This window comes from Pristiophorus japonicus, chromosome 6 (genome assembly GCF_044704955.1).
Source record: "Pristiophorus japonicus isolate sPriJap1 chromosome 6, sPriJap1.hap1, whole genome shotgun sequence".
Taxonomy (NCBI): domain Eukaryota; kingdom Metazoa; phylum Chordata; class Chondrichthyes; family Pristiophoridae; genus Pristiophorus; species Pristiophorus japonicus.
This window is the reverse complement of record NC_091982.1, coordinates 200363045-200372401: the sequence shown is the minus strand read 5'-3', so window position 1 is coordinate 200372401 and position 9357 is coordinate 200363045. Positions and strand designations below refer to the sequence as shown.

Here is a 9357-nt window from a genome sequence, read left to right as displayed (position 1 = left end):
GCTCTATGCCCAGCTGTAGAAAGCCTGCAGGGAGCCGTGATATAGGTAAGGATTTTTTTTAGGCGCACTTTCTGGCGCAAAAAACAGGTGTCCAGGTCCGGGCTGCGCCGCTTTAGGCGCGGCCCGAAACTTGGGCCCATAGTCTTCGAGGTATCTGATTTTTGAAAGTGTGTGTGCAGTTTAAAACAGTTTTTCTACGCCAGTTTCAACCAGTAACTCAATGTAATTAATCATTTGTTTGGTTTCAACATGGCTGACTGATGAAAGTTCCAGCACCATTGTTGAACCTTTAGCTGCTTCGAAAACCAATTTCTTCAATCTTGCCTCTTGTACAATACGTGCTTTGTCTAACGTAAAGGATGCTTTCAATAGTTTGTTCAAATAGCAATTTTAATACAAACACAAATCATTTTTCAAATGATATATAGGTTAAGTGGAAGGATCTATGTGCAACATCTATCAAGAAAAAGATACTGTTGAGCTGTCAACTCACCTAGAAGAGATCAATATTACGTCAGATCTTTATTTTTTGATTTTATTTTATTCAAAAGCATGATTGATTTCATAACAAAAAATTAGAAACTTTTTCTCCAATTGTAATATAATAAACTTCAAATAAAATTTATGTCTCTTGCGTGGGATATCATGATGACAAAAATGAGGTATTTCTCTTTCCCATCTCAAAACAATAAAATCCTGGGAAATTAAGTTGCCATTAAGATTACAGCCTGCGCCATTAGTGTGTTAGCTCCCAGTGATTCATCATCATCATAGGCAGTCCCTCGGAATCGAGGAAGACTTGCTTCCACTCCTGAAGCGAGTTCTTTGGTGGCTGAACACTCCAATATGAGAGCCACAGTCCCTGCCACAGGTGGGACAGACAGTCGTTGAGGGCAAGGGAGTGTGGGACAGGTTTGCCGCACATTCATTCCGCTGTCTGTGCTTGATTTCTGCATGCACTCAGCGATGAGACTCGAGGCGCTCAGCGCCATCCCGGATGCACTTCCTCCACTTAGAGCGGTCTTTGGCCAGGGACTCCCAGGTGTCAGTGGGGATATTGCACTTTATCAGGGAGGCTTTGAGGGTGTCATTGTAATGTTTCCTTTGGCTCATTTGCTATGAAGGAGTTCCGAGTAGAGCGCTTGCTTTGGGAGTCTCGTGTCTGGCATGCGGACAATGTGGCCTGCCCAGCGGAGCTGATCAAGTGTGGTCAGTGCTTTAATGCTGGGGATGTTGGCCTGGTCTTGGACGCGAATGTTGGTGTGTCTCGCAGGGGATTTTTAGGATCTTGCGGAAGCAGTAATTATCAGAATGCCAGACAGTACACAGTTCGCCATCTTTACCAAATAATATAAAGTAAATGGCAGAATGAAGTGACTAACTAGTTATAGCTTGTTATTACCAGCATAATTGGTATTTAAATGAAACCTGCACATTTTGCAATGTCTCCTGATTACATGTTCAGTGTGTTTTTAACCTTATTTAAAAGCTGCATTGCACCAGCAGCTGCAGACTGCTTTGAGTTATTGAGTGCTGACGTGGTACTGAACAGAGCTACTTCCTGGATTGCTTGGATTGAGCTATGTTAAAGATGTGCGATTTAGAACAAAATAAATTTGCACAGGTTTAAAAAGAAAGGCCAAAAGCATTTAAGAATGTGTATTAAAACCAGATAAGCTAATATGTGAGCTGTCACAATTCAAAGTCTATTTCAAACGGATACAAAGAGGCTCTATTGTCTTATCCCAGGCTTATTATCCAGGACGATCAGGGACGTTAAGCAATTCATCATCTTGTCGCAGGCAGCCAACTAATATTAACATCCATTGTGGCGAGGACAATTCTGTGGACATTGCATGACTTGTCTGCAGAGAATAAACTTCTAAGGGAGGGGTTAGTTGGTGTGGTTGACTGGCCGGCTCTCAAATCACTGCTTGAGAAGGTGTCAGAGACACTAGCGCTTTGCTTCCAGGAATAACAGGAAAGAGAGGAAAACCCATATTCTGGAGGCGGCCACATTTCAAATAAAGGACTGAGTGATACAGATCCTGGCCCAGGGTTGGAAGCTAAAAATGCAGGGAGGTCAGGTCTTTAAAATAGAAGTTGTCTAGAGAGAGTGGCATGCCAAAAAGTTGTAAATCAGCACTCAAACGGGGCAAGATGTGTGGTTTATTATTCCCCATTTTTTGAGTAGTAAAATGGAGTGCGGCAAGTGGAATTTAATGTGACTATTACTCTGTATATTCGCTTGCTGTCTCTGAATTAAAGCAGCTTAACAATTTGTTCCTGGACTCATTTCACCATGTATTTTTCTCAGTCCGCCTTGAGATAATTGGAGAGACATAAGTCAGGGCATGTGCGAAAGGCGCAAAATCGAGTTCAAATCACAAAGGAGTCCTATTGCTGCACTTATAATTAAATATTGGGCAGTATGGGCACACTCTTAAAATGCAAGACACTCAGTCTGCTGACAGGAATGACAAGCACTGCTGTACCCAAGAGAATATCCACGTCAGGCCCTAATCTAACACGTGGGTAGTAGATTCAGTGTGCTTGATGCAAGGTAGCACACTCATCAGATGAAGTCCCACTGGCACCCAACTCATCAAGTCTAATATCCTAGGCACAGCTATCTGGGAATGAGTGATCAGCAGTACCTTTTTAGACTGAAGCTTAACTGGGATGCTGTGACAAAAGAATGTAATCTACTCAATGAGGATGTGCAGAGACGGTCTGTAAAGCACTGCGAAAGTCAGCATTGCTCGAGATTTCTATCCATTGGGCCTTTCCAAGCAAGTACTGGTGACATATGCAGTGTCTCAGAGAAGCAAGCGATAACTTATTTTGCAAAGCCATCTATTCCTTCGCTTTTCCAGCTCAGCAACAGGGTAAAATACATTGTTGCCTTTTCAAGAATACAGTGAGTCAATAAATATATGCAGATTGCTATTTGGGCACTTTTGCACAATGCAATAGACTGAAAGAACTGTAAGGCTATTATTCAAAGTGTGCAGCTGGTACATGACCACTACCACAGGATATTATAGGCGAAGGCCTGATTCTTCAGGAGTCTACACAATTACCCCATAGGCATCAGCCTTGTCTCAGTGGTAACACTCTCGCTGCTGAGTCAGAGGTCTACGAGTTAAAGTCCCATTCGAGACTTGAACACATAATCTAGGTTCACACTTCAGTACAGTTGGATGAGACGTTAAACCGAGGCCACGTCTGCCTTCTTCGGCAGATGTAAAATATCCTGTGGCAATAATCGAAGGAAAGCAGGGGAGTTCTCCCCAGTGTCCTGGCCCATATTTATCCCTTAACCAGCATCACTAAAACAGATTATCTGATCATTATCTCATTGCTGTTCGTGGGACCTGGCTGTGTGCCAATAGCTATCACGTTTTCTACATTACAACAGTGACTACACTTCAAAAAGTACTTCATTGGCTGTAAAGCACTTTAGAATGTCTTGAGGTCCTGAAAGGCGTTACATAAATGCAAGTTCTTTCCTTCTTTCTTTTTGAAGCAAACATCTATGTTATTATTATCTGATGGAGGAGCAAGAGTGGAAGGTTGAAAGACCAAGAAGACCCTCTACAGCCATAGCTCATAATTACTGTGCCAGCTACTGAAAGAAACAGAGTGCAGGTACAATGAGGAGTTCGCTACAAAGAGGGCAATAACAAAATATAACATTGAGGTCATGATAGAGCATTTCAGATGTCAAGACTGATCAGGAAGGCCATACAGTTTGGAATGGCAATGCATGCAGACTTGCTGCAAAGTCTTCCTGACATTCTGCCAGGTCCCATGACTTCTTGAGAAGCATTCACACAACCAGCATTTTTTGCCTTAGTCTGCTGAACTACATGCTTTGCGAATGTGGGGGTAAAGATGCTGTGTCTTACAGATTTCCAACTTCCTTTCTCTTACTCCTTCAATTATGCATCAAACAACTGATCATCAAAACAGGACTCCGTGACCACTACAATGTTTTGACTTCATATAACAAGAAAAAAAACCCTTAGATTTATATGGCGCCTTTCACGGCCTCAGGGCAAAGTGCTTTACAGCCAATGAAGTACTTTTGAAGTGCAGTCACTGTTGTAGTGTAGGAAACAAGGCAACCAATTTGCACACAGCAAGGCCCTGCAAACAGCAAAAGATAAATTACCAGATAATCTGTATTACTCATGTTGGATAAGGGATACATATTGCCCAGGAGACCAAGCAGAACTCCCTTGCTCTTCTATGAATAATGCCATGAGATCTTTTACTTCCACCTGAAAGGGCAGATGGGGCCTCAGTTTAATATCTCATCCAAAATACGACACCTCCGACAGTGCAGCACTCCCTCAGAATTGCACTGGGAGTGTCAGCCTAAATGTTGTGCTCAAGTCTCTGGTGTAGGACTTGAACCCACTACCTTGTAACAGGAGGTGAGAGTGCTACCAACTGAGCCACACCTGACACCCAATGTAAAGAAAAGTCCCAAGGTGCTTCACAAATAGGCACAAGGAAAATGGGCAATTGCATTAAGAAAAGGGCAATCGAAAGCTTGATCAACAAAAAGGATCTTAAGGAGGTTCATAAAAATGGAAAGAGAGGTTGGGAAGTGGAGAAATTTAGAGAGGGAGTTCCAAAGAGTAGGATTGAGGCAGCTAAGGGCTCTATGATGAATGGTGGGCTGAAGGGTTACGACGGCCAACAAAATACCCTGGTCAAATTAACAGAATGTTTAGGAGGAGTTATAGGGCTGGAGGAGATTACAAAGATAAGGTGTGGCACGTAGGAATTTATAAATGAGGACAAGGGTTTTGAATTTAATATTTTTGGAAATCAGGAGCAAGTGTAGGTCAGCGAGGACTAGGATGATGAGCAAGTGGAATTTAATGCAGGACAGTATACACGTAGCGGAGTTTTGGACAAATTGAAGTTTGTGGCAGATGGGAGGCCAGCAAGAAAAGTATTAGAATAGTCAAGTCTGATGGTGGCAATGGTATGTAGAAGGAATTTGTTGGGAGAGCGGCTGAGATAAAGACAAAGGGAGCAAAGTTGCAGAGGTAAAAATAAGCAATCTTGCAGATGGATAGGATATGGGATTTATAGCTCAGCTCAGGGCTGAACAGGGGATCAAGTTTACAAATGGTCTGATTCGGCCTGAGAATCGCCATTGAAAAAGGTGTAATCAGTGGCAAGGAAGTAGGGGTGGGGACTGAGAATTATGCTGTTAGTCTTCCTGATGTTATTGAATCATAGAATCATACAGCACAGGAAGCCATTCAGCCCATCATGCCTGTGCCGACTCTTTGGTAGAGCTATCGAATGAACCCCACTCCCCAAGCTCTTTCCCCATAGTCCTGTAAATTTATCTCCTTCAAGTATTTATCTAGAAATTTAGCCCAGAATTGAACACAATACTCCACCTGAGGCCTAACCTGTTTTATGAAGAATAGCATCACTTCCTTGCTTTTGTACTCTATTCCTCTATTAATAAAGCCTAGGATCCCATATCCAAAAAAAACAGCCTTCTCAACTTATCCTGTCATCTTCAAAGATTTGTCTGCGTAATCCCCCAGGTCTCTCTGTTCCCGCACCAAATTTAAAATTGTACCATTTAGCTCATATTGCCTCTCCTCATTCTTCCTGGCAAAATGTATCACTTCACACTTCTCTGCGTTAAATTTCATCTGCCATGTGTCTGCCCATTTCAACAGTCTGTCTATGCCCTCCTGACATCTGGTACTATCCATCTCATTGTTTACCACATTTCTGAATTTCGTATCATCTACAAACTTTGAAATGATGCCCTGTATACCCAAGTCCAGGCCATAAATATATATCATAAAGAGCAGTGGTCCTAACACCGACCCATGGGGAACACCACTGTATACTCCCCTCCAGTCTGAATAAACAAGCATTCACTGCTACTCTTTGTTTTCTGTCCCTTAGCCAGTTTTGTAACTACACTTTAATTCCACAGGCTTTAATTTTGTTTATGTCTAGTATGTGGTACTTTGTCAAATGGCTTTTGAAAGTCCATATACACATCAACTGCACTACCCTCATCAACCCTCTCCCTTACTTCATCAAAGAACTGGATCAAGTTAGTCAAATATGATTTGTATATAACAAATCCATGTGGACTTTCATTTATTAGCACATACTTTTCTAAATGCCAATTAATTTTGTTCCGGATTATGGTCTCTACAGCAATGTTGGGCTGACTAGCCTGTGGGTGCCAGGTTTTTCCCTCTCTCTTTTTCAAAAACAGTAACATTTGCAATCCTCCAGTCCTCTGGCACCACCTCCATAATCCAAGGAGGATTGGAAAATGTGACTATCCTTTTACTATGTTGAGCTTGACGAAGTTGCGACTCATCCAGGATTTGACATTGAAAAAGCAATCTGACAGCAGGGGGGTATGCTTACACTTCATTTCCTAATGAAATTACTCAGGAAATAGCTGGACAGGTCGGAATTGAACTATTTCCACGCATTACGTGGCTGCTTGTAGCTGGGGCCAATTATTGGCGTTACTTTGATTGGATTCCCTTTTGTACGATTGTTCTATCCTAAGAACATAAGAAATAGTGTGTGCTTTACAACTTGTACACAACATAAATAACTCAGTTAGACCTTCCGTTAATGGCAACTTCTGCTTGAAAAGTTTGCCAAACACGTTGTGAAGATATGTGCAAACCTTGTAGCACAGAACTCAGCTTCACTCGGCCATTCACAAAACTACCATGAATTAAACAATTGCAGATCCAACTATACAGACATCGACTGCTTTTCATAATTCATTTCATTATAAAAATGGTTACTGAACCTAGATTGTATGTGTTTAATAATTCAATGAGATAATCTCTGCATATGCTTATTCATCAGGAAATATTTTATCTATTTCCAACAGTGACACGTATTCCAGCAGCAATGCTGCACTTGTTCACAATCGAACGGAGGAGATAAAAACTGTTCACGGTCCCTGCTGTCGCTGCCGACTGTACACGTTGTACTCACCTTTTAGCATCTCTGAATGTCCATACTCGTCCCTGCTGAAGATGGTATACTTTCCCCAAACCTTATTTCTCTGAATTCGCCATTTAATTTGGCATTGCGAACAATGTTTTTAAATCCGAGCGGAAGCACTGAGCCTCCAACCTGCAGTTCAAAGCTGCGAGCACAGTCGCTCCATCAACAGCGCCTCCGCATCGGCGGACTGGCATGGTCAAAGTGCATCTGGTGCTTTTCACTGAGACACAAAACTCACCATTTTAAACATGAAAAGGAAGGAAATAACTGCAGGCAGAAAAACGGGACATTTCACAGGAATTTAGTATTTCTTGGAATGTTACTTATTATTCTTGGAACACTTTGTGAGTCGAAGTTCAATTTGGCAGAGGGAGTATAATGTTGAAAAGTGAGATATCATGCACTTTGGCAGAAAAAAATCAAACAGCAAGTTATTATTTAAATGGAGAAAGATTGCAAAGTGCCAGACCTGGGGGTACTTGTGCATGAAACACAAAGGATAGTATGCAGGTACAGCAAAAGTGATCAGGAAAGCCAATGGAATCTTGGCCTTTATCGCAAAGGGGATGGAGTATAAAAGCAGGGAAGTCTTGCTACAGCTATATAAGGTATTTGTGAGGCCACACCTGGAATACTGAATGCAGTTTTGGTTTCCATATTTACGAAAGGATATTGTTATATATGTAAACTTGTATTTACTCTGTACAGCCACCAGAGGGCTCATCCCCTGGAGTCCCAAGGGATCCCATAATCCTTTGGGAACACAGGTATTTAAGGAGGCCCCACAGGTTGGAGAGGCAGTCTGTATACCTGCAATAAAAGACGACGGTCACAGTTTACTTTGAGCTCACAGTGGTCAGTCTGACTCTTTCTCCATACATAACAACTGGCGACGAGATACAGATAGCGAACCTAAAGATGCAGAGAACAGTGGGCATCCTGGAGAAATTCTCGGACGGAGATGATTGGGAAACTTTTGTGGAGCGACTTGACCAATACTTCGTAGCCAATGAGCTAGGTGGAGAAGAGAACGCTGCTAAATGAAGGGTGATCCTGTCTGTGGGGCACCAATGTATGGCCTCATGAAGAATCTGCTCACTTCAGCGAAACCCACGGAGAAATCGTCCGATGATTTGTGCACACTGGTCCGAGAGCATTTGAACCCGAAGGAAAGCGTTCTGATGGCAAGATACCGGTTCTACACCTACAAAAGTTCTGAAGGCCAGGAAATGGCAAGTTATGTCGCCGAGCTAAGACACCTTGCAGGACATTGCAAATTTGAAGGACATTTGGAGCACATGCTCAGAGATTTTTTCGTACTTGGCATTGGCCACGAAACCATACTTCGCAAACTTTTAACTGCAGAGACCCCAACCTTGAGTAAGGCCATAGCGATAGCCCAGATGGTCATTGCTACGAATGACAATACTAAGCAAATCTCTCAGCATACTAGTGCTGTGAACAAAATGATGTTGTTTTCAAATCGCAACGTACAGGGTAGGTCACACATGCCTGCAGCTGCACGTCCGCAGATGTCTGAGTTCACCATCAAGGGTGATGAATGCAAGGTCATTAACACGTTGTTGGCGCTGCGGGGGTGATCATTTCCATTCATGCCGATTCAAAGGGTACGTTTGCAAGGGCTGTGGAACAATGGGACACCTCCAACGTATGTGCAGGTGAACTGCAAATCCTGTTAAACCTGCAAACCACCATGTTGCAGAGGAGGACAGATCCACGGAGGATCACGACGAACCAGAGCCTCGGACCGAAGAGGCAGAGGTATATGGGGTGCACACATTCACGACGAATTGTCCCCCGATAATGCTTAATGTTGAACTAATTGGACTCCCGGTGTCAATGGAGCTGGACATGGGCGCGAGCCAGTCCATCATGGGCAAAAAGACTTTGGAGAAACTGTGGTGTAGCAAGGCCTCAAGGACAGTCTTACCTTCAATTTGCACGAAACTAAGAACTTACACAAAGGAACTGATTCCCGTAATCGGCAGTGCTACCGTAAAGGTCTCCTACGATGGAGCGGTGCATAAGTACCGGGCGATGGTCCCATGCTGCTCGGCAGGAGCTGGAACTGGGATGACGTCCGAGCGCTATTGCCCGCTGACGACACTTCGTGTGCCCAGGTCTTACACACGTTCCCTTTGCTGTTCAAACCAGGCATCAGGAAATTCCAAGGAGCAAAAGTGCAGATCCACCTAATTCCGGGGGCGCGACCCATCCATCACAAGACGAGCGCAGTACCGTACATGATGAGATAAAGGGTAAAGATCGAGCTAGACTGATTGCAAAGCGAGGGCATCA

At 43.2% G+C, this 9357-nt stretch overlaps 1 protein-coding gene across 2 annotated transcripts in view; it reads right to left on the bottom strand.

Annotated features, from left to right (window-relative positions):
• The window catches only part of LOC139265346 (lysosomal amino acid transporter 1 homolog), a 61929-nt gene extending 54744 nt beyond the window's left edge, over positions 1-7185 (bottom strand). For both annotated transcript variants that reach the window (XM_070882313.1, XM_070882314.1), the window contains exon 1: positions 7027-7185. The gene's annotated coding sequence lies outside the window, so the exon portion shown is untranslated. The remainder of the gene's footprint in view (positions 1-7026) is intronic.
• Positions 7186-9357: the final 2172 nt, after the last annotated feature.